At 40.5% G+C, this 25,112-nt stretch overlaps 2 long non-coding RNA genes across 3 annotated transcripts in view; one reads left to right on the forward strand and one right to left on the reverse strand.

Moving 5' to 3' along the window:
* The window catches only part of LOC103880880, a 120,381-nt gene that overhangs the window by 22,786 nt on the left and 72,483 nt on the right, over nucleotides 1–25,112 (forward strand). The gene's annotated exons all lie outside the window — the stretch shown is intronic.
* Nucleotides 8,634–25,032, reverse strand: LOC116271939. The gene is made up of 3 exons (XR_004180672.1): nucleotides 24,941–25,032; nucleotides 19,784–19,883; nucleotides 8,634–8,777 (listed from the first exon to the last, which is right to left on the reverse strand). It is a non-coding gene; the product is annotated as an uncharacterized LOC116271939 (long non-coding RNA).

The following is a 25,112-nucleotide window of genomic DNA, read 5'->3' on the forward strand; positions in this document are numbered from 1 at the left end:
AACATGCTAACCCGTTTTCAGTCTTTAATGCCCTAACACAGTTTGGCTAATTAAATTGCTAATATCTTGGAAAACAGATGACGAAATAACAGGATATGAGCTAGGTCAGGAGAACAAAGTAGAGGAGTGTAGAGAATACATAGCCAAACATAGTTCATTGAATGGAAAGGTCAGATTTCCTTGAGGTGAAAAATTTGCAGAGATAGTGAGAGGTGACAACGTGCTAGCAGCCCTAGCTTGCTCTTGGCGCCTCCTCGGCCTCGTGTCTGCTCCAGCCGCACTTGTGGAGCCCTTCAGCCTGCCGCTGCGCTGTGGGGGCCCCTCTCTGGGGCTGGCCAAGGCTGGAACCGGCTCCCTCTGCTCACGGGGAGGTGTGGAGGGGGAGGCGCAGGAGGGAGCCGGGGCTGTGCACGGCACTTGCAGGCCAGCACGGGTTCTGGGTGGGCACGGGCTCCACGGCCGGCCTCGCAGCCGGTCCCGCAGCCGGCGCCTGCTGGGCTTGATCAGGGAAGAGCTCCCTCTGGGCTGCCGGACTGCCCGGGCTAGGAGCCGCAAAGTCCTGCAGCGAGTGCCAGTGAGAAGTAAAGCTGGCTGGGCTTCTGGGACGGGTGGTTATTTGGAGAACTTTTCTATCTAGCTAAAGGATTGTAAATGCACCAATCAGTGCTCTGTGTCTAACTAATCTGGTGGGGACTTGGAGAACTTTTGTGTCTAGCTAAAGGATTGTAAACACACCAATCAGCACTCTGTCAAAACGGACCAATCAGCTCTCTGTAAAATGGACCAATCAGCAGGATGTGGATGGGGCCAGATAAGGGTATAAAAGCAGGCCACCTGAGCCAGCAGGGGCAACCTGCTCTGGTCCTTTTCCACGTAGTGGTGGCTTTGTTCTTTTCCTCTTCCCAATAAATCTTGCTGTTGCTCACTCTTCCAGTCTGCACTGTTTTTATGAGCTGTAACACTGCGAAGGTCTGCAGCTTCACTCCTGAAGCCAGCAAGACAACGAACCCACCAGGAGGGACGAACAACTCTGGATGGGAAGAATGAACAACTCCGGATGTGCCGCCTTTATGAACTGTAACACTCACTGTGAAGGTCTGCAGCTTCACTCCTGAGGCCAGCAAGACCACGAACCTACTGGAAGGAATGAACAACTTCAGACGTGCCACCTTTAAGAGCTGTAACACTCACCGCGAAGGTCTGCAGCTTCATTCCTGAAGTCAGTGAGACCATGAACCCACCAGAAGGAAGAAACTCTGGACACATCTGAACATCTGAAGGAACAAACTCTGGACACACCATCTTTAAGAACTGTGTAACACTCACCACGAGGGTCCGTGGCTTTATTCTCAAAGTCAGTGAGACCAAGAACCCACCAATTCTGGACACAATAGGACTCTTAGAAAGTCAGGGGTTAGCCTGAGCACGGTGGCTCATGCCTGTAATCCCAGCATTTTCGGAGGCTGAGGCTGGTGGATCACTTGAGCCCAAGAGTTTGGGACCAACCTTGGTGACATGGTGAAACCTCATCTCTACTAAAAATACAAAAATCAGTCAGGCATGGTGGCGCCTGCTTGTAGTCCCAGCTACTATAGAGGTTAAGGTGGGAGGATTGCTTGAGCCTGGGAGGTGGAGGCTGCAGTGAGCCATGATTGTACCACTGCACTCCAGCCTGGATGACAGAGCGAGACTCTGTTGGAAGGAAGAAAGAGAGAGAGAAAGAGAGAGAAAGAGAGAAAAAGGAAAGGAAAGAAAGAAAGAAAGAAAGAAAGAAAGAAAGAAAGAAAGAAAGAAAGAAAGAGAAAGAAAGAAAGATAGATAGATCGGTCAATATGAGGGTACTGGGAACAGGAGAGACAAGGGGATGGAAACAAAGTAAAGATGAAAAGGATGTCTCAGTTTGTTTCAGGTTAGCCCTGCTTCTACACCCAAGATGCTTCCCTGGTGAGGGTCTTCAAAATGTGAATAATCCAGCGTTGTATTTAGTTCTGTGTCATCTGTCTTTGTGAAAGAGAGGGAGCCAAATACTCCCAGAGCCTAGGTTCTTAGTGTATCCCACCAGGTTCCTGATCTTATAAGATTTTTCAACTTAGTACAAAACCAGAAGAATTAAAATCCCATCAATTTCACCATTCTTTGGTCTTTGCTCAGATCACAGTGAAAGGATAGTTTTCTTCCAGCTATTCATTTGGTGTCAGGCTACCCACTGGGAGCCTTATTATATATGAGGCAAAATCTCTTCATATAGGAATGGGTTCTGTTTCCTGTTAGACATGCCACGTTACACAAACAAGGACTGACCCCTAGTTCATTTATGTCCTCTTTTCCTCCACAGCCCTACAGACTGTGAGAGATTGACCCATGCTGGTGACCGACCAACACATCCTTAGCTAGCTGGGTCAGAGCATGAGTTTGTTCAGAAGGGGACAGGGAGGTGAGTGGGAAGCTGGAGGTTGCCAAGCAATGAACCTCAGATGTTATCTGCAGAGCTGTTAACGGGGCTGAATCTGATTTGTGTTTAGCCTGTAAGCACTTTGCAAAGGTAGATGGGAGGCAAAGGTCTGGAGATGCAGAGGCATAGAAACCATGGATTTTGCTTTTTAGCTTGTGTCCTGGATATGTTCACTGGGCAGCAAAAAGAATCATTGAAGGTGGAGAGTCACGGGCAGTCAATCCATTCTGGATGAATAGATTTCTAAGGGTCTAAGGGCCTCATTAGTATAGACAGTTATCCATGTAATGTGATGTGAGGCGTGCTCCAAAATATCATTTTCTTGCAGTGCCTGAAATACCATCATTAAAGATCACCCTTTGAAAATCTTTCAAAGCAATTATAATAACTAAGTTTATTTAATAAGAAATTATGTAGCACTTACTATACACTAGACACTATTCTAAAGGCTTTATAGATATTAACACACTTATTCCTTGTAACAACCCTATGAGGAAGGTACTATGTTTAGTATCCTCATTTTACAGATGAGGAAACAGAGAGAGAGAGAGAGAGAGAGAGAGAGAGACCCAAGAACACACAGCTAGTGAATGGCAGAGCCAATATTACAAACCCAGGCAGACTGGCTCCAGAGTCTGTACTTTTAACCATTATTCTACACTGCCTTTTATATCATAGTATGTTACATTGATTTGGGGGAAGTGTAACCCATTCTAGCAGAAATTTATTAACCTAACCTTACTATTACCCCTTCCACCTAGTAAAGAGCAGCAAGACTCTGAATGATTTGCAGGGAAGAGGCATAAGGGGTCCTGATGAGACTACCAGGGGAAGGAGGGTATCAGGATGAGGGTATTGTTAAAGGGTTAGATCCCCCAGTACTTAGTCTCCCTAAACATGCATCACTCAAGGAAAAGTGCTTTTATCTCTATCTTCTACTTTGTATGAATTGGAGACAGGGTCTCACTCTGTTGCCCAGGCTGGAGTGCAGTAGCATGATCATAGACCACTGCAGCCTCAACCTCCCGGACCCAAGCGATCCTCCTACCTCAGCTGCTCAAGTAGCTGGGACCACAGGGACATGCCATCATGCTCAAATAATTTTTTTTTTTTTTTGTAGAGACAGGGTCTCCCTATGTTCCCCAGGCTGGTCTTGAACTCCTGGGTTCAAGTGATCCTCCTGCCTCGGTCTCCCAAAGTGCTAGGATTACAGGCACGAGCCACTATGCCTCGCCTCATTTCTTTTCTAAAAGACTGTATTTAGTATGCTCAGAGGTGGTATAGGCTGAACATGACACTAGGTAGACTCCCATCTACTCAGAGAAGAAAGAATGGTTTGGGCTGATTGGGAATCCATGGGCAACCATCTGAAAACCATTTTCTGTTCTGTAGTTGAAGTTAGTGCATCTTGCTGTCCCAGGATAGCTCCATGGAGGCTGCTCTGACAGGATTACTTCCTCTTGCCTGACTTTTCCATGGATAATTTGGTACTGGACACTGCTCTCTGATCACTCAGAGCTCCTGTTAGCTTTTTCCCATCTAACTTCTTCCTTACACCATTGAAAAAGGGCCACTGTTGTGTCTGCAGAATATTTTCACCTGATATCACATAGCCCATGGCTTTCAGTCTATATCTGGCTCTTTTACACTCCCTATCTGTGCCTCTTCAAATCTTCAATTCTTGTATTAGACCAAGCTTGTCCAACCTGTGGTTCAACACAAATTCATAAACTTTCTTAAAACATTTTGAGATTTTATTGTGATTATTTTTAGCTCATCAGCTATGGTTAGTGTTAGTGTATTTTATGTGTGGCCCAAGACAATGCTTATTCTTCCAATGTGGCCCAGGGAAGCCAGATGTTTGGACACCCCTGTATTAGAATATATGTCTCACTAGGTGTTCCAGAGGAATATCTGGTGGAAAAGGAGAGGGGCATGATGATTTTGGTGGGTATTACCTCACCAGTCTTTGTCCCTGGAGCAACTTTCATGGCTAGATACTATAACTAAGTTAGTCAGTTAGCAGAAATCTAAGCACCTACAACGTGCAGGATGCTGGATAAACCACTGCATGCCCTAGGCAATCTGAGCTGACCTACCGTGGTCATTAAGTTCTCTTCTAGAAAAAGAACAAATAGCGTTATCTTGACTGACAGACTTTTCATTCCCTGTGCATAACTGAGGATCCAGCTTCTACACTTTGGCGCTGAGCTCGTTGTCTTCATAATTAATGCTAAAAAGAGCAGATTTGGAAAGAACACAGGAACAAGAGGCTTTGTCTCCAGAGGGAGCCTTAGAAGTGGACTTGGTGCTTTTCCCCCCACACCATTAATCCCCTATGGTCACGTGCAGGGAATACAAATGCCCTCCTCAGGCCCTCAGGTTCATTTTCACCATAAGACAATTGACCTATCGCCACAGTGAGGAGCAAAGCCTCAAACAAAGCAGCTGCCGAAAGGACTTTGTCAAGCTGGAAATGAATTATTAATATGGCTCTGAAAAGGAACAGCATTGGAAACCAGGCTCTTTATTATTTACATTAATGAGCTGGAAGACGATGCAGTGAGCAAAATCCCAAGTTTGGAGAATGCTACATTCTGAAGGGCAACAATGAGTGAAGAAACAATGAAATCCAACAAATGTAAATTCAGACTACTGTCTCTGAACAAAAAGCGCAAAGAGGGAGTGTTTTCAGAGCAGGAAAGGGCTAACGCAGGGCGGCAAGTCATTACTGAAATTCCCTACCGTCAGTTTGTTTGAGAATGAAGCTCAGACTTAGGAAGGCAAGAAAACAAAAAAAAGCCTCAGATTGCCTGCTGGACAGACACAATGCTATACACCTATCAAAGGAGGCGGCATTATCTCTATTAGAGATGTGTGCCCCAGTACAATATGCCATTCGTTTCTTATCTAGGTTGAACGGGAAAGTCAATTATTCTAATACAATATCATATTCTGCTCCTCAGAGAGATTCCAAGTCTTCACAGCTTGATTGGCAGAGGAGTGTGTGTGTGTGAAGGCTTTCTGTATACTCTCTAACGCTAATTGCTTTCTTTTTGCTACATACAGAGCCCTGTTTCCCACCAATACCCCGCCCCACTCCGCATCATCATAAATGATCTTTTGATTAACCTTCTCTTTTTTTCACTCCAGCCATGTCGTCTAAATATTTCTCCCTGTTAGCCCCAGCCTGGCAATGCCAGAATTGATGTCTGCCTTCACAGGAAGCATAACAATCTCCTAAGATGAGAGATGCAACAACATTTTGCGCCATTAAATTAGATCCTTCCCCAGATGGGTATTTCTGTTTTATCTGAATTGTACTTTGTCCTATTATATCTCTTGGTTGCTGGAAATTTGGTCACTTACCTTCCTCTGCATTTCTGCCTTTTAGAGAGCTCCCAACTTCCGCCTCTTTTTGTCTTCAAGCATTTGTGGCCTTTTGGTTACTGGTTGTTTATCAGGCCTTGGACCCACTAGTTGCCTTCATTTTTCCTGCCCTCCTTTGCTCTGACTCTAGCTTGCCTACTTGGCCTAGTCCCATTACCAGCTCTGATTTCTAGAACCTGCATAATCTCTATCAGATTTCCTTACTTATCTGGGCTGCCTTCTCTCCTAGGTACTACTTTGACCTGCTACAATCAATACTTTGGAATGATGCTATTATGGGGACTTTTCCTTGTACAACTCCGTACCATTTCTTGCTAGTAAGGCTTTGGGTCAATTTGGGGAGAGAGAGGAGGATGGCTGAGGGGTGTGTGTGTGTGTAGCCATTTTGGAAGTTACTTTGAATACTTTTTGTTAAACTATTGCAGCAAGACAGGACATTTTAAAATAATCTTAAACAGTGTCAATAATATTGGTTTACAGTAATAGACTTGGGCTGCAGCTATCCTAATCCTGAATTTTGCATCAGAAAGGCCTTTGGCAATATTGAAGAAAGATTTGATTTGATTTAGCTGCTCCTATTAATGAAGCATAATATAGTGCATATGCATATGTTTTTCTTGAAGTAGCAACAGTTATGGATGATCGTAAATGATCTTTGGCATTTTAGACTTTAAAAATTGCTTTCAAATATATTATCCTGTTTAATCCTTTTATTAGGTTGAACCATGTGAAGCTGCTGATATTTGAGCATTTTGACCTACAAAAATGAAATGGCAATTTCATACAGCTCACTCTAATAGTTTACAGATGAGCAAATTGAGGCTTAGCAAGATGAAGTGGCTTCTCCAAGGTCATTCATTTCCACACTAAGTAGTAGAGCTGGGGCTCAAATTCTCCTGTCTCACTCTCATTTTCTCCCTTGCTCTGTACCTTTGTTGCAAGTTCAAGATTCTCTAAAAAGCACTGGCCACAAATTCCAGAGTTGAAGTACAAGTTTTTACGTATAGTGACCCACTGGAATAAATGATTTTGAAATGCTGCTGGATATTTTAAGAATAGTCTTAAAAACCTCAAATTGGCAAAGAAAAAAATAATAAATCATCACACAAATAGTAATATCCTAGCTGTGTGTTCTCTGGTTTGGAATATGACAGTATCTGCATATCTGTCTCACTCTTCTTTATCTCTTGATCCCTATCTTTTAAAACAATTTATTTGCTATGTCTTTTTTTCTCATCTTCTCTCCTTACTGCCTCCCACCGTCCTGGCCCCTGCCATTTATTTGTTTTGAGCTTAAGCTCTTGAGCTTCCTTCTTTCTTTAGTGGTTTCTTTCTTGGCCAAGACCTGATTGTACCACTGACCGCAATTCAATTCAATTCATTTCACCAAATAACATTGTAGAACAGGAAAACTGGAGTGTGGAATTAGACATCCCAGTGGCAGCCACAGCCACTTGTTCTCTGAGAGCTTCCTGTTTTCTCACCTGTCTGGAAGGTTCAGGAAGAGGCTGACAGGTACCCAGTCTTGCACTGCAGCTAATGCTGTCCCAAGAGAACACCCTTCAGACTTGAACAGCCTCCTCTCTTTGCTGGGCCAGAATACTATTGTGAAGTGGTGCTTTACTTAAGTCAAACCGGAGAGTACCGTGCATATTAATAAGCACCCTAATGAGCATTAATTTTTGATGTTCTTCATTAACAAGCATTATAAACTATGACAAATTTTGGTTTGACTTTGTGCCAAAATGAGGGCGAGTTGTTTAAAGCTGGAAATCCGAAAGCTTCCCCTGGGACTTGGAAGGCTGCTCATTAATACTTCTGGAGCTCCCAAAGTCAGATGAGACAAATATATGGCTGGATCTGGTTTCCACTGCCTCTTCTCCTGCCTGCCTTCATTACATCTTTCTTTTCTAAGCGGACTGTCTCCCTAACTGCACCCCCCGCCGCCCCCCCCCCCACACACACTCAAAATCACTTTTCACTTTAGACTGTTGGAAAAAATGCTCACATCTTGGGAGTTACTAGACCTAGTAATTGCCTGCAAATTTCAGATAATGAAACTTCCAGCTTCAAAACACAAATGCTTGGCAGGGATAAATAGATGGATGGAAAGATGTTTCTTTTAATTGAGAATTGGAAACTTCATTAGAATTTTTTTTAAAGAAGCCACATTCTGTTCTACTGCTTGTTGTTAAATAAGAAAAGTGCAAGCAATGATGTGTTTTAGTCATACATCAAACCCAAAGGAAGAAGAGGCATGCTAGGAGGGGCATGAAAAGGGTTTTTTTGGCTCCAAACTTGCTTTCTGTTGGGCCTGGCAAAGTGCCCAAATTCCTGTTGTTAGATTGCCTCTTTAGGGTGTTCTGTTTTAATAGAGCTAATGCTTTGTATTACCTGGGAGGGGTAATCCGTTAGTTACCTGGTAACAGAATTTAATTATTTAATTACACTAATTGCCACCCGGCAGGCTTTGGAATTAAGGGCTTAAAATACAAAATGTGCAGCTGGGCAAGGTGGCTCATGCCTGTAATCCCAGCACTTTGGGAAGCTGAGGTGGGCAGATCACTTGAGGTCAGGTGATTGAGACCATCCTGTCCTACATGGTGAAACCTTGTCTCTACTAAAAATACAAAAATTAGCTGGGTATGGTGGCATGTGCCTGTAATCTCAGCTACTCGGGAGGCTGAGGCACAAGAATCGCTTGAACCCAGGAGGCGGAGGTTGCAGTGGGCCGAGATCATGCCACTGCACTGCACTCCAGCCTGGTGACAGAGTGAGACTCCGTCTCAAAAAAAAAAAAATATACACACACACACACACACACACACACACATATAAATATACACACACATATATATGTATATAGAATGAGCATACCTCCTTGGAAGCATAATGCTAGGGTTCCTTCCCCACGTGATGAGATGCTCTGGATAGCCTAGGGCAGTCAAAGGGCAGGAGGTTATGAGGTATCTAGGTGTGCATAGGAACTGAAGAGTAACTTTCTCCTGCTTTCTAAATTTCCATGAATCTGTCATAGATATTTCCATGCATTATCTACCAAAATGAGGATGAGGGCTAGACCTAGAATATAGAGATTGAGAATAAGGGCTTTAGCTTCAGATAGTACTGGGTTCAAGTCCCAGCTCAACCAATTTCTAGCTGTTTGATCATGGAGAAGTCACTTAACCTTTCTGAGCCTCAGCTTCCTTATCAGGGAAATGGAACTACCCTTAGCATCTAACTCACAGAATTGTGGTATGGATTAACATGAGTTGATTTGTGAAAAGTGAATAGTACAACGTCTGACAGATAGTAAACATTCAAAATATAGTGCATGTTGTTCTTTTGTAAAATGGTCTTTATGGTCTGATGTGTGGAATATGCAAGGCCTCAGGATCATGTCTGTCTTGGTCTGTCTTCACCTCTGTGTTACTTGTTTTGTTCATTACCTTCAATGTGTGTTATCTGTCGTTGGGTATTTATCTTTCTCAGATGGTCTTCCTTCATCAGCCACTGTGTTCTCAGGTCTATCTCCCTTGGCTGCCTTCTCAATGTGTTCTTGTGGATGACTCACACTGCTTAGGGAAACCCTAATGAGTTCACAGCACATCTGCCTTCCTGATCAAAGAAGGGATTTCGGATCCAAAATGAAATGGCTTTTGGATTAGCTGTGACATTATTTCCCCTTCTATTGCTGCCCATAATAAAAGCTGTCCTCTCAATATGTTACCTTGTTACTTGCCAGTGATGTAGAAAGAATAAATAAGACAGTAACTTGGTATGGAGGAAGGTGGCAGGGAAGAGGGGAGTGGATTTTTTCAGGGATTCTCTCTGTTGTTGTAAAACCTGGGAGTAAATTTTGGCAGTGCTGGTAGGCATGCGACCACATTGAATGTGACAGGCAGATTCAGCCAATTGACACTTACTTACTTTGTATGTGTCCAACCCTGTGCTGGGTGCCCCAGAGCTATTAAGACTTATGAGATATATTCCTGACCTAAAATTGCTTAAAATTAAGCTTGGAAGTTGAGATTGTGATTCATAAAACTGTTAGGTAAAAATAAAGGGGGGGAGATTTTATGGGGGAAATAAGACCTGAGCTAGGCCTTGGAGGTTGAGTTTGGATAGCAGAGGAGGGTGCAAGACATGTTAGTTATATGTATACTGGTGATGGTAGGAAATAAGTGGACACAGTGATAATAGAAAGCCCAGGAAAAGGAATAAATGTGATGTGTGCAGAAGGTTGAGAGGAGATCAGGTTGACAGGAGCAGAAAGTGCCTGGTGGAGAGCAGTAAGAAATATTACTAAAAGCATAAATATGGCCAGCTGCCAAAGGATTTTGACAGACAGGGTGAGGACTTTGACTTTATACAATAGGTGACAGGGAATCATTGTAGGTTGTGAAATAGGAACGTAATAGGATTGGAGCAGAGAGATACTTGGGGTAGGGATTGGGTGGGAGGCTGCTGTAATGGTATAGGGCTTGCTACTCAAGCAAGGTCCAGCAGCATTAACATCGGTATCCTCTGGGAGCTTATTAGGAATGCAGAATTTTTTCAGGCTCCATCCAGATATACTGTCTGGGCCACAGACCAGTACTGATCTGTGGCCTGTTAGGAATTTGGCCACACAGCAGAAAGTGAGCAGCAGGCAACTGAGCATCACCACCTGAGCTCCGCCTCCTGTCACATCAGCAGTGGCATTAGATTCTCATAGGAGCACGAACCCTATTGCGAGGGAACTGCACATGCGAGGGATCTAGGTTGCACACTCTTTATGAGAATCTAATGTCTGATGTTCTGTCATTGTATATATTACATGTAATAAAATATACATGTATTTATTACATGTAATATATACATGTATATATGTTATATATTACAGTGTAATGATGATAGAAATAAAGTGCACAATAAAGGTAATGCACTTGAATCATCCTGAAACCAGCCCTCCTTCCCCCCAGTCCATGGAAAAATTGTCTTCCATGAAACCGGTCCCTGGTATCAAAAAGGTTGGGGACCACTGGTCTAAGTTATCTGCGGCTGCATAACAAAACCACCTTAAAACTTGATAGTTTAAAACCACAGACATGTATATCTCATAGTTTCTGTGGTCAGGAATCAGGGGTAATTTAGCTGGGTGGTTCTGGCTCAGAGATGGTTCTCTCATGAGGTTGTACTCAAGAGTTTGGTTAGAGCTGTAGTCATCTGAAGGCTTGATTGGGGGTTGAAGGACCTACTTCCAAACTTGCTCATGTGGCCATTGGCAAGAGGCTTCAGTTTTCATTAGTTGTTGACTGGAGGCTTCAGGTCGTTACTATGTTGGCCTCTCCATAGCCTGTCTGTGTGAATTCTCAACATGGTAACTATCTTCACTCAGAGTGAGTAATCAGAGAGAGAGAAAGAGACAGAGGGAAACCAAGACAAAAGCAACATTGTCTTCTATAATCTAATCTCACAAATAGTCTACTATCACTTTCTAACCTTATGTTCTCGATCATGCAGGCCAACCCTGATACGATGTGCAAGAGGACTACACAGGAAGAGATAACAGGACATGAGGTCATTGGAGGCTATTTTGTAGGCTAGCTACCATAACTACTGATTCAGAATCTGTATTTAACAAGCTCTTCAGCTGATACATATGCACATTATGCCCATTAAAGTTTGAGAAGTGCTGGTATAAGCCAATATACCTGTTAATAGCAAATAGTCAAGAAGAGACATGTGAAAGGATACATTGATGGATTTGGTGGGTGTAGGGGATGAAGTAGACAGAAAAGTCAAAGTTAACTGTCAAGTTTCTAGCTTGGGAGATAAAAATAGAGAGGTTGAAATGAGAAGGGGTGACATGCTCACTTTGATGTGCTGAGTTTGAGGCAATGGGATATCTACATTTGAAACTTTGAGAATGTGGTGTTGGCATCAGTGAAAGGTGGATTAGGGCGTGAGCAGCAGAAAGAAGGCTGTGAAGGCTGTGAAGTCATGAAACAGTGTAGAAAGTTAGAGACAAGTAAAGGGACTGGGGTAAAGAAAGGAACGGGATAGTAAACTTAATAAGAAGCAACAGCAGAAGGCATGGAAAGTGGAAATGATGGGCCAAAAAAGAGAATGGGTAGAGAGGGGATGAGTCCAGGTAAGTTGAGGGTGCTAGGGAATAGAACTCACTTACACTTTAAATATCATGTAAGTAAAAAAAAAAAAAAAATAGGTATTATATAAGCATTTGGTAGAATATTCAATAGGTATAAATTTCCTTTCATTTTTGCCCTTTAGCTAGATGCAACTTTTTATATGTAACCTCCCAGGCATATTCTCTGCTATTTATTTAACAAATGCTTAAGTAGTCCTTACTATGTGTCTGAGGTACTATTCTAAGACTTTGAGAATATTAACTCATTTAATCCTCAAAACAGCTCAAAGAGGTAGGTACTGTTATTAATTCCACTTTACAGATGAGGAGACTGAGGCACAAAGAAGTCCAGTTATTACATGGTAGAGCCAAGATTCAAATCCAGGCTGGTTGCTTCAGAATCCATGCTCTTAACCATTATGCTCTGCTGCCTTTCGCATGCAGATATACATTATTTTGTCCCAGCTTTTAGACAAATGGTAGCATACTATATACTATAAACATGGTTATATTCCTTGCTTTTTCACTTAAGTATATATTTTGGAAAGGATTTTCTACCAGTAACATACAGATGTCCATTTGGATCTACCATAATTTATAAAAATGTGTCCTATTGATAAACATTTCAGGTTTTTTTTCCAGTAAATACTCCAATTAATACCTTTATATATTTGTCATTTATTATGCATGAACACATCTATAGAATAAATTCCTAAAAGTGGAATTGTTAGGTCCAAAGGTAAGTGCATTTCAAATTTTGGTAGGTATGGCAAACATGCTGTCCATACAGGTTGTGCCAATTTACACTCCCCTCAACAACTCGTAAGAGTGACCGTTACCCCACAGCCTTACCAGCGCAAGTTGTTAGAAAACTTGCTTTTAATAATCACCAGTCTGACAGGTGGAAAATCATCTCAATGAGGTTTTAAATTTACATTTCTCTTATTATGGATGAAGTTGAGCAACTGTACTATTTTTAATTTAGTATTTCATTTCCTACAAATAATCTGTTTATTATCCTTGACCATTTGCAATTTGCCTGTTGATCTTTTAAAATTGATTTACAGGAGATCTTTTTATATTAAGAAAGTTAATTCATTTTCTGTAATATAAATTGCCAATGTTTCTGTCTGTGAATTTTTTTAACATCATGGAATTTTTGCCCTGAAAAAAATATTTATTTTCTTTTTTGGCTTATGGATTTTGTGTCATACTTAGAAAGCACTTCTCTCCATTCCAAGATTATTTTTAAATGACCTTTCTTCTACTCTTTTTCATAGTTTTATTTTTTATGCTAAAACACTGACCCATCTGGAATTTGTTTTGGGTCAGATGTGAGTTGTGGATTCAACTTTACTCTTCTTCTAGATTTCTGCCCAATTGTCTCAATACTATTTAATCAACTATATCTTCCCCATAAATGTAAATACCACCTTTAGCATATACTAAGCTCCTGTGTGTGTTTGGGTTTAGTTCTGGACTTTCTAGGCTGTTCCACTGAGGAATCACTCATATTTTGAAAGGACTCTTTAGCTTATAAAATTATTCCTAAAGGAATCCTATATATATCAGAATTGTTGTTTGTATTTTTAAGTATTTGTTTATACATCATTTAGTACTTTGGCAAGGAAGATTGGGGGAAGGGGGAGGAGGCAGTGAAGCTTAAGACTAATTTGTTAGGAACAAGTATATATTGACAGTCCGTCTGAAATTTTCATGTAAATCACTGAGAAAATAGGAGTTAACTTACAGGAAAAGCACGGAACACCCTGTTTATCTAAAATGTGAGAGATCTCTACAAAGCCACTCACAAAGTGCTATTTCAGCATATGCACAGTGGGTGAGAACATTGACTTTGGAGTTGGTCTGCCAGGGTTCAAATCTTAGCTATAAATAATGTCAATCGTAATACCTTGAAGAAAGGCTGTGGCTATTCTCCAAGGGCCCCAATGTACTTCCTTGCCTATACATTCTGCCACAGCTCTTTTGGAACATAGCTTAATAGATTTACTTGGTCTGAGTCTATTGGAGTTTGACTATTTGACCTGGTAGATTTGAGCCCACACTACCACTGTTACTTGCTTGCTTAATTTGGTGCAGGAGTAGCCAAACTACTGACAGCAGGTCGAATCCACCCTATGGCCTGTTTTTGTACTCATGATTTTTTTTTTTTTTTTTTTGCTTTGAAATGGGGTCTCCCTCTGTGGCACAGGCTGGAGTGCAATGACATGATTTTGGTTCACTACAGCATCAACCTCCTGGGCTCAAGTGATCCTCCCACCTCAGCCTTCTGAGTAGCTGGGACTGTAGGTGTGTGCCACCATGCCAGGCTAATTTTTTAATTTTTTGTAGAGACAGTGTCTCCCTATGTTGCTCAGGCTGGTCTTGAACTCCTGGGCTCAAGCAATCCTTCCGCCTCAGACTCCCAAGGTGCTGGGATTGCAGGAATGAGCCACCGTGCCCAGCCTGTACTCACAATTTTAAAGGATTGTAAAAAAAATGAAAACAAAAATAAACAAACAAAAGAAGAATATATGACAGAGGCAGTATGTGACCTGCAAAACCTAAAATCTTTACTATCTGGCTTTTTGTGCAAAATGTTTGCCAGCCACTGTTCTGAGTCTGGGTTTGTTGTTTATCTTGTAAAAATAATACTCAGCTTGCTAATAACAAAGTAAGCTGTCTGTTGCACTCCAAGAACAGTTACAAGGCATTTGTATGGCATAAAAGTAGGGTCATGCTGGTTTATTCCCCACCGTGTAGCTGGTCCTACCCTCATTTTCATGTATCAGCTGATGGAGATTTAAAGACTCACAAGAGAATTTCCTTTGCAGGACTTTGAGACAGGATTTGTGGTTAAAAATCTGAGGGAGCTTTCCAAACAGACTTTTCAGGCTGCAACCCATCCCTTTTGCAGGCTTGTTTAGAGTAAGTCAAAATAACTAGACATCAATTTATTTTTAAACCATCTATTTTCTTCTTGTTGGTTTTATTGTGCACTCATAATGAATCATTTCCCTCTGTCTTTCTCCTCCTCTCTTCTTTGCATGCACACGCATGTACATACTCTCCGTAGCTAAATCTCTGGGGGCTACAATTTTTTCGTGGGTAGATGAAATCATTGAATTATAGACTATTAAAGCTTTTGTGATACTATATAATTTTAAAATAATATTTAGGAACTTCAGAGATAATTTTACATAAGTGCATTGTATCCAAAATTACACAATTAAACCCAGGCTCACACTGTATACACCAATTAACTGGAGGCATGAGAGGTTTAATGACATGCCTAAGGTCACACAACCAGGAAAGGACAGAGCTGGACTAGAGGATAGCTCTCCTGACTTTCAGTGCACAACTTTACCTATTAGATTATGCTGTTTCATTATTAAAAAACTAAAGCATTTTCCCTGCTGTGTATGTCTCCTCTGTTTTCTAAGGCACTAAAAGCAGGTGGGGTTGGAAAATAAATGCAAAGTCAGAGACTGTCCTTTTAGCTTGTTCTCTCTTCCTCTGAGTTCCGATTGGGCCTGTCAATGTTACCAGTTTCTCTCCCCATACTTCAGGGTAAGGAGAAATATAGTCTACTAATTTTTATTCTTTGCTAATTATACCAGTATTGCTGGGACTGCTTATCTTATAGTTTGTTTTGCTAGCCAAAGCTATTGTTGGTTCTTTAGAGATGGACTCTGTTCTGTTTTTCTTCCCAAATATTTCATTATTTCCAATCTTATCTGAAATCTAATGAGTTGGATTACCTTTATTAAACTAGAGACCCTCCCCACCGTGTGATTCTGCTAATCTCAGCCTAGGTGTACTTTAGCAAGTAGGAGCTGCAATTTCCAGTTTTCATATGTGGGTTTTCACTCCCAGATCTTCTTTGAGCTCAAACTCAATCTGCCTCTCTTGTTCTTCTCCCCTAGAAATATGTTTTAAATACTTTTGAGCAAGCTCTTAGGAAAGGCTTCTTTGTCTGTAAATGGGAAGATAAACAGTATAGAGTGTAAACACTTCACTTTAAAAGATACTTGGTTCATTCTTTCACATCTCTAGAGACTTAAAAGAATTTTTTTCCCCCAAGGTAGAGCATACTCTAGTGGTATTTTACAAGTGGAAACTGTCCGCAGAATGATAGAATATAATTGAAGTGGACAAAAATTCTCCCTTTTTCGAATTCATAAGAATATCCTTGACTGAATTCAGAGAACCCTCCACATTTTGAGCAGCCCTCTTAGGGCTTTCAGTGTCTCAGTTCAAACCTCAAGCTTTTCAGGGAACATTTAACATTAGCTATACCTTCACAGTCAAATCATTTTCCATATTTCTTAAACTGTGGTATAACATTGATGACTTGGAATAACCGATTGAGATGGTGAGCAGAGACCAGTCTGAATTAATGAAGCATTTTAATGTTGTATTGCCTCGGATATAGGTCTCTAGAGGGGTCACTTAAAAATATTAATAAGAATTATTCCTGTGTTTGACATAAGTGGTTACTTGAATATTTCCTTGAATAGGTGAAGCATCTCCCTTATTATCTTGTTTACAACACCCACTGGTTAAGTCATCACCAATTCCGTGTGTGTAGAGTTCAAATTAGTGGGTCTCTCATGTGAACCAGGCTCATTCCGTGGATTACAATTATGCTACAGTTATTTACATGTACACCCACACACCCAGATCCCATGCAAAGGGATGCATCTTGTATCTATAAAGGCACAAAAGAGAGACGGCTTTCTGCATTTTAGAAGAAAAAAATGGATGCCACGATATGTAGAGGGAGGCAGGATTTTTTTCTTAAAAAAAGCAAATATCTACCTCTGGGCACTGGGCACCTCTACCTGGCCTCATGCTACTTTTCTGACTTTTTCATTCAACATTCATTGATCCAGTACCCACTCTACCCAGGCACTGCCTTTTGTCCTATGCCTCACAAGGCCCTTTTCTTTACCAACCCTTTAGTTAAAGTGAGAGGTGTGAAGGTTGGTTGAAGCCTTCTTTGTAGCTCCTGCTGCTGCTGATCATTGGCTTCACTTTGCTTCACTTCCCCGGCTCATTACTTTGACACTTGGTGAGTTGAGATCCACCTTCTCCTACCCCTACTTACTGCTTTGAAAAGCAGCAGTGTCTTTAACCAAGGAGCAGGAATTCACTGAGTAAAGTGACATATAGGCAGCAGATGCTAAATGGGGGCCCACTGTGGTGACTCAGTCAGTACTGTATTTTGAGAGAGAGTGGAGGGCCCTGAAAGAGGTCATCTTTGAGTATGCAGAGGATGGTGAGGTGTCCCAGGCTGGGAACCTCTGTTGTGATACTGACATTTTTAAGTTCCAGAGCTTTGGTTTATTGCAGATACAATTTAATAAAGCCAGTGATTCTTATCCTTTTGAACTTTCCACAGTCCAGCAATTTGATGACAGGAAAATCTTTGAAGCAGGTATCCTGCTGCTATTGCCTTTTGGTGACTCATTCTCCCATTCATTCACACCCTTAAACAACTGACTTAGGCTCATACTTGCCCATCAGTTGGAACTCGGCCTAGGCCTATTTTCTGTTGCAGATCTTCTTAATATCCCCACCAGCCATCCTCAGTTAACTATAGATCTTCTTACTATCTCTATCACCCATCCTCAGTTAACTATGTCATGTCTTCTGTTGAGGTTCCCATTCTACTCAATGAATGAAGGGTAATTGAGGCATGAGACACATGAATCCATGTGAATCTCTTGTTTCTCTCAAGCAAGAATTCTCAATTAATTTCAATGCACATGATTCCAGAAGGGCCTAAATATTGAATCTTTGACTCTGAACTCTCCCATCGAATGGTGAAACTTTCAGGCATTTGACAAGCCAGTAGAAGAAGTTTAGATGGTGGTAGTGGTAGTATTGCTCCTCGGTATTTTCTTTTGTTTTGTTTTTTTTTCTTGGAAAGAACCACCTTTTCAACCATGTGTAAAAATTCTGGTGAGCATTTTTCATACCCTTGGATGCCATGGCCCAAGTTGTTGCGATTCCTCTGATACTGTATAGAAACACAGAGGTTCGAATAGGCGCAACCACTCTGGACTGGAGAGTGGAGGGTGGAGGACTATGCTCTAGCAAAGGCAATGGAAAATGTCCCAATTCTTCAAAAGGAAGGCCTGATTCTGTATGGGTACTGCTGCCAATATTCATTTTGTTGTTGTTGTTGTTGCTACTGGAAGATGTATATATGCTATTCCAAGCAGAAAAGAGATTAGCACCCTTCCCACAGCCACCTTAAGTCACCAAGGCTCTTAATTCTATCTCCTCAATAAATTTTCTATCTTTCAATTACTTTCCACAGTCTTAGTTAAGATATTTATTAATGGCAGCAGATAACTCGTTATTTTTCCTACTTCTCAGCACAGTCTTTAGTTTCTCCCTCCTACAATCCTTTCTGTGAACCACATAGTAGACACTGCAAAATATTTATTCAACCAAATGAAATGCCACAAATTCAGTTTTTTTATAGGTCCATTATTGGGTTCATCTTGCTGAAACCCTGTCGGTAGCTCTTTGTTGCCTGATGAAATAGTTACAAGTTCCATAAACTGCTCTCCCTAGTCTTTTCAGCTTTGCTTCCCAGTGTGCTCCAAGACAGACCTGAGGTTCCTACCACACTCAGTCCTTGTTCTTTCACACTGATCAATGTTATCTTTGTGTCCACCCATACCCTATTTGAAGTTCTTCTACTTATTTGCTTTAGGTTGAACCTTAGTCATTCTTCAAGATCTATCTTAAATAAATGCTTTGCCTACTTTATATAAAATAGTCACCTCCTTTCAGCCTTCCCTATTCCCCATCTTCCCTGTATTATTTTACCCAATGGCACTTATCACCATCTGAGAGGCATTTTACTAGTTTGTTTATTGTGTCCCCTCACCCCATTAGAATTTATGTTTCATGACCAGCCTGGGTTGGGAGGCTGAGGCAGGAGGATCACCTGGGCCTGGGAGGTCGAGGCTGCAGTGAGCTATGATTGTGCCACTACACTACAGCCTGGGCAACAGAGCGAGACCCGGTGTCAACAACAACAGCAGCAAAAGAATTAATGTTCTATGATGGCAGGGACCTTTGTAGTTTTGTTTACTGTTATATCCCCACTACCTAATAGGTTCTTCATAAATATTTTTGAATGAATGAAAAAAAATGAATATATGACATCATATTGTATATCTCAGCTGGAAGTTCTATCTCTCTATGATGTTTTGGCACTTTATTTATATTGCGCTTCTCATGTGCCTCGTACTATGAGTTTCTAGTTATTTTTATATACCTACATACATTTGTAATGTGATCAGGATGAAAAAGCCATTAATTCTGAAACTCAAAAAGTCTGAGTTAGACAATGAGATGCTATCACATACCCATCACTGTGACTAAAATGTAAAAGATCAACAAAAACAGGTGTTGATGAGAATGTGGAGGAATTGGAACTATTGAACTTTGTTGATGGGAGTGTTAAAATGGTACAACCACTTTTGGAAACATGTATAGCAATTTCTTATAAAACTAAGCATACATACCATATGACCTAACAATTCCATTCTCAGGTATGTACTCAAGAGACATGAAAGTATGTATCCACACAAAGACTTGTACAGAAATTTTCATAGCAGCAGTGCTCATAATAACCAGAAAGTACAAATATTATCCATCAATAGGAGAATAAGTAAACAAACTGGGGTATCTCCATATAATGGAGCACAATTCAATAATGGAATAGAACACAATACTGATTTATAAAACCACATTGGTAAATGCTTACACAAAAGAGTACATACCTTGTGATGCCATTTTTATACACTCTAGAGCAGAATAAACTAAACTATGATGGAAGAATTCCAGAACAGTGGTTGCCTCTGGATATGGTGGTGGCATTAACTGAAAAGGACATAAGATAACTTTTTAGGGGAATTATAATGTTCTAAATCTTTATAGGGGTTTGGGTAGCTGAGGTATATGCATTTATCAAAGTCCAGCAAATGTACATGTAAGATTTGTGCATTTCATCGTAGGTTTTACATCAAAAGAAAACACCCTGCAAACAAATATTAAATCCTAGTTGATGATATGCATGCTATAATCATATAGCATATAGTTGAAGTATATTGATGTCTGCAATTACTTTGAAATGCATCAAAATTAAGATAAATTGATCAATGAGTAGAGAGACAAGTAGATGGTGAATAAGTGATAAAACAAACAAGAGTAAAATATTAGTGGCAGAATTTACATGGTAGTTATATGATTTTCAACCCCTTTAAACTTTTCTGTATTTTAAACATTTTCAAAATACAATTTTGGAAAAAAACAAAAAATAAAAAACAAAAAACAGATCTGGCTTTGAATGTTGGCTCCGGCGCTTAGAGTAAGTAACTAGGAAAATCACATAAACTGTCAAACCTTCAGTTTATCTCTCCATAAAATGGTCATAGAATAGTAGCTACCTCACTGGGTATTCCTCACTCCTTCGCCTTTCTCCAACTAATATTTGGGAGCAAAGGGGTTAATTTTGGAATCAAAACTATGTTTCTGATTGGGTTGGCTAGTGGCAGTGTTTTATATTTAACTATTCATCCAGGACTGTGAGCACAATGAATTAGAACTGCATATCCCAAACTTCCTTGGTCATAACAATTACTCTACCCCAGACCTAATTTTGTCATTGTCAACAAACTCACAGTCTATCAGAGAAGGTAAATAGGTAAAGGAAAAATTACAATAAAACATAAAAAGTTCCAATAAAAGAAGAAATCATGGTCTCTATGGAAGTATATAGCATAGTCACAGAATCCACCTTGGGGATGGTGGTCAGTGAAGACATCCTAGAGGGAGTGACATCTGAGTTGAACATTAAACAACTAATAAAGTAATCCTGACAAGCATGGACAGTCATGAGTAGAGGGTAGTATGTTTTAGGCCTCAGAGACACAGGGAGGCTAGGTGAGAGAGTATGGCTCACTTATTACTGAAATCAGAACTCAAAGTGCTCATCTTTCTTCCCTAGTGCATTTGATGAGTATGGCCTTTGGATGAAGCACCATCTTTACCTTCTAGGAACCTCCAATCCAGAGGAGCGACTCTCCGTTGTAAATTCAGATGATGATTTTATTTTTTATTCAAAAGGGCTTTGCTTTGTTGCATATGCAACTGAATAAGCCAGGGTTAGGTTACTGATTAACAAACTTTAGGTGCTTATATTACCCCGGCAGACTGATTTCTTACTATCCACATCTGTCTCTTGGCTCATAGGTAATATTTTTGCAAAGGCATTTATCTGTTAAAATTTTTGGAGTGAATTATATGCATTTATTCCGGAAATTTTTGCAGATTTTTATGGTGGAATTGCTGACCCACTGAATTGTTGTCAAACCATGTTTGGGAATGCTAGAGATAGGCCCTTTACATTCCTTCATTCAGTCACCTAAGGTTTACAGAGCTCTTGCTATGTGTCTATACTGTGTGAGTTGCCAAGGTTACAGAATTAAGTAAGATACAATACTTATGTTAAGCCAATATAAGTTCTCAAAGAGCTCACAGTTTGGTGGGAGAAAACAAATAGGCAAGCAGACAAAGACAATAGAGAGTAATAAGATATGTCAGAGTGGGAAGCACAGATGGCAGGAGGACTCCAGGAGACCATTAAACAGTACTTGATACCCTGAGGAGTTCCTGTGCTGCCCCTCACACATCAAGGTGACACTTGGAAACATGCTCTGTTAAATTTTCACTGAGACAACCACACACTCTCTTGCTGACCCCAGTGACCAATGGCATAGATCTGTGAGGTGAGTGGCCAGAGTTCAGGGGTTAGTTGATGGCGGCGAAAGAAAGCAGAGCTAATTGGCCCACATGGGCTTCAAATTGGCAAGCACGGCCTCATTAGCACTGTGATCCTCCCTTCTGTGTGCTCTGGTTACCAACTTGGCTTCCCAAAGGGACCTTTAGAATCCAGGTGTCTTTGGTCAACGTTTTGATCTCTGGGATCTTATAAGCATGTCCAAGAGTATTCTTCACCCTTGATTTTCAGAAGAGGAAATCAAGGCACTAAGAAAATCAGATTGAAATGAAATTGCTGACAATTTCATGAGGAGTTTTCCAGCTTCTTTGATGACTTTACATCTTCATATGGTCTGTGCACCCCTAGGGTGGGTAACAGATTTGCTTTTCCTACCAATACTTGACCTGCTAAGCTGTGGAGGGCTGCTCATCACAAATTGTAAGGTTAGCTCTGAAAATGAGTCTTTCAAACACAGGGGAAAAGCCTCCCCTTTATCCCTTTCTCTGTTTCATCTTCATGCCTCCTCCAAGTTCAAAACACTCAGTTCCTCCAAAATTGTAAATTTTCTCCCCTGCACTCCCCAGTCCTTAACAAGCTGTTGATGTTCCAGGAAATGTCTTTTCCTATGAAAGACATATCACGGCAGCTAAACAGCTGGAGTCCTCTGACAGCCAATCAGCCAGGCCTTAGGGTATCAGTGTGATGCGCAACTCAGCTAGAAAGTGTCTATTCTCTAGCTGAGCAAATGTCATCTCCACCAGGAAGCTGCAAAAGGATGGTGAGAGACTGCACTGAAGTGTCTGTGAGGCTGAGTTCCAAGGGAAAAAAAATCTATAAATACAAATATGCTGCAATATGGGAGTGCCTGATTCAAGGGTAAATATATGAATGTATCTCTCTATAGACTGTTCAGGAGCACTATTTACACACTCTATACGTTATGTGGAATGATTATAAATGGTGTTGCTTAATAGACTTCTTACCTTAATAAATACATAGATTTTCCTTAGGTAGACTCTTGGAAGAAATTCATACCATTGTGTAACTGAACTAAATAAAACATACTGGCTTTTATACTTGAAGAAAATGGCAGCCCACCACCAGCAGAATAAGACCATTAATTGGAATTGGTTTGCTCTAATCCTTGCATGCACTCATTAAGGTTATCAGCATCCTTCTGAGCAGAGGTTCCCAGGTCAGTTAAAAAAAAAGAGAAGAAAGTGTTTGTGTGTGTTTAAATAGATAAATGTAGATAAATACCTGGAAAACTAATATTAGATTGCCAGCGCTTTATTTTGACACATAAGAACACATATACACACACACACAACTATCAACAACTAATTATCACTGTTATACCATAAAAGTGAATTTAAAAACAAGCAGAAAGGCCAGAGTGTTAATATAAAAACAACTTTTTCAGTTGAATACATTGAATTATAAGATTAACTTAGTCTCTGTAAAAAAAGATAAATATAAATTAAGAGAAATAGACAAACAGAAAACATTACAAAAATATAATTAAATTTCATCCCCAGCGGGAGTAAACTCCATCACAGACCGACACTGATTCATGAGCTGGCATATGGAAGCCATACTGATTGAGAATTTGGGCTGAACCCAGCTACAGGAAATGGGGTAGGAACCATGTGGCATAAGAACATGCCACGAGGAAAAACACAAGGTTATAAAGAGGACAGCATATAGCTGGTAATATTCCTATCACAGGGTCAAGAGAACAGTGGGAATCCAGCATGATAGTTAACATAATAAAATAATTTAGATTGGTGGTAAATGGCAGAACATAAGGTCAAGAAGATTCAACTAATAGCAAGAGAAGAGTCAGATCCATACAGAAAGCTTAACTATCTAATGCTGTATAATAAATGGTCAGCTGGATTAGTGTCAAATTATTTTAGCAGAAATTTGGGAGAAGTATATAATTTTGGAAGACTGAACATTATTGACTCTGTCTTCCAAGATAGGAGAGTTTCATTTTGTAAAACACTAACAGTTTTTCTGATCAAATAGATTTTCACATGGTTCCTAGCTTCCACACTCTTCCTAGCTTCCCTTGCCATGCAGACTTTGGGTACTTGTACATATTTCCTTCTGGCTGATTTCTTAAGCTCTTTACAATTCTAACCTTTCTTCTTCTTTGCATTTTTTTCACCATCTCTCGCTGTTCTTTGTTTCATGGCAACGTGTACACAGAGTTCTCAACTGAAAATTCAGTAAACATATATTCCACATCCACTATTTGCAAGGCACTATGTTAGGCCCTACAGATGATCCAAAGAGGAGTATGTCTTAATTTCTGCCCCTAGGGAACTTATGAGTAGAAGGTGAGGATAAAATAATTACCCTAATATATACTAAAAGCTAGACCATAACAGTTTCCCAACAGAGAAATATGAGGGATAAGAGATTGTATCTAGCTAGATGACTAGGAAAGTTTCAGAAAGAAGAGAGTATTTGAAATGGACCTTGAAGGCATGTAGGATTTTGATAGGTACAGATGGAGTTGAAAGAAGAGCAGGAGCAGAGACTTGGAATGATTCTTGGCCACTGGCCATGCCTAGGGAGCAGAGCCAACTGTAAGTGCTATGATGAAGATAAAAAAAAAAAAAATGATAGTGATTACAAGGCTCTTGATTTAAAAATCAACAAATTATAATAATTTGTTTAACATAAGTATTTTTAATTGTGTGAAGGGGAGTGAGTTAATGAATAAATTAATTTGAAAAACCACATAGAGTTAATTGAGTTCACATCTGTTAGCTGTGCAATCTTGCACAGGTTACTTAGCATATATGTGCCACAGTTCCCTTACCTGTGAAAAACAGGATAATGGTTTTAAAACAGTGCCTGGCATATAGTGAGCAAAAAATAAATTGTTGCCATTATTACTTGAAAATCAGAGTCTGGCAATGAGTTGAGTTTCAGTTTCTCTCTAGAGGTCTCTCTGCACTTAGAGACGTCCTATGTGCTAATTTTCAGCCTGACCATTGTAATCTGTTCCTTGGATCTCAGCATAAAGCCATGATCTGAAAGTCCTGTACCAGGCAGAGCTTAGAGTTGAAAGATTACCAGGAAGAAGGAACAATATGTGCATTCCAAATCATATGTGTAGCTGGAAAAGAGGTTAGAAGCTTACCCGAAACACTGAAAGTCACTTTGCTTGAAGTAGACAATTTTCCAGATTAGTCACAAGATGCTCAGTGCTTCTGCCACTTTTGCAAGCGCAGGTGTGAGGCAGTTAGGCGTGGATGTGCGATTTCCTCGTTTTTCAGCTAATACAAAGAAAGCCTGATTGCTTGAGCTGGTGC

The sequence above is a fragment of the Papio anubis genome, chromosome X (genome assembly GCF_008728515.1).
Source record: "Papio anubis isolate 15944 chromosome X, Panubis1.0, whole genome shotgun sequence".
In the NCBI taxonomy this organism is placed as follows: domain Eukaryota; kingdom Metazoa; phylum Chordata; class Mammalia; order Primates; family Cercopithecidae; genus Papio; species Papio anubis.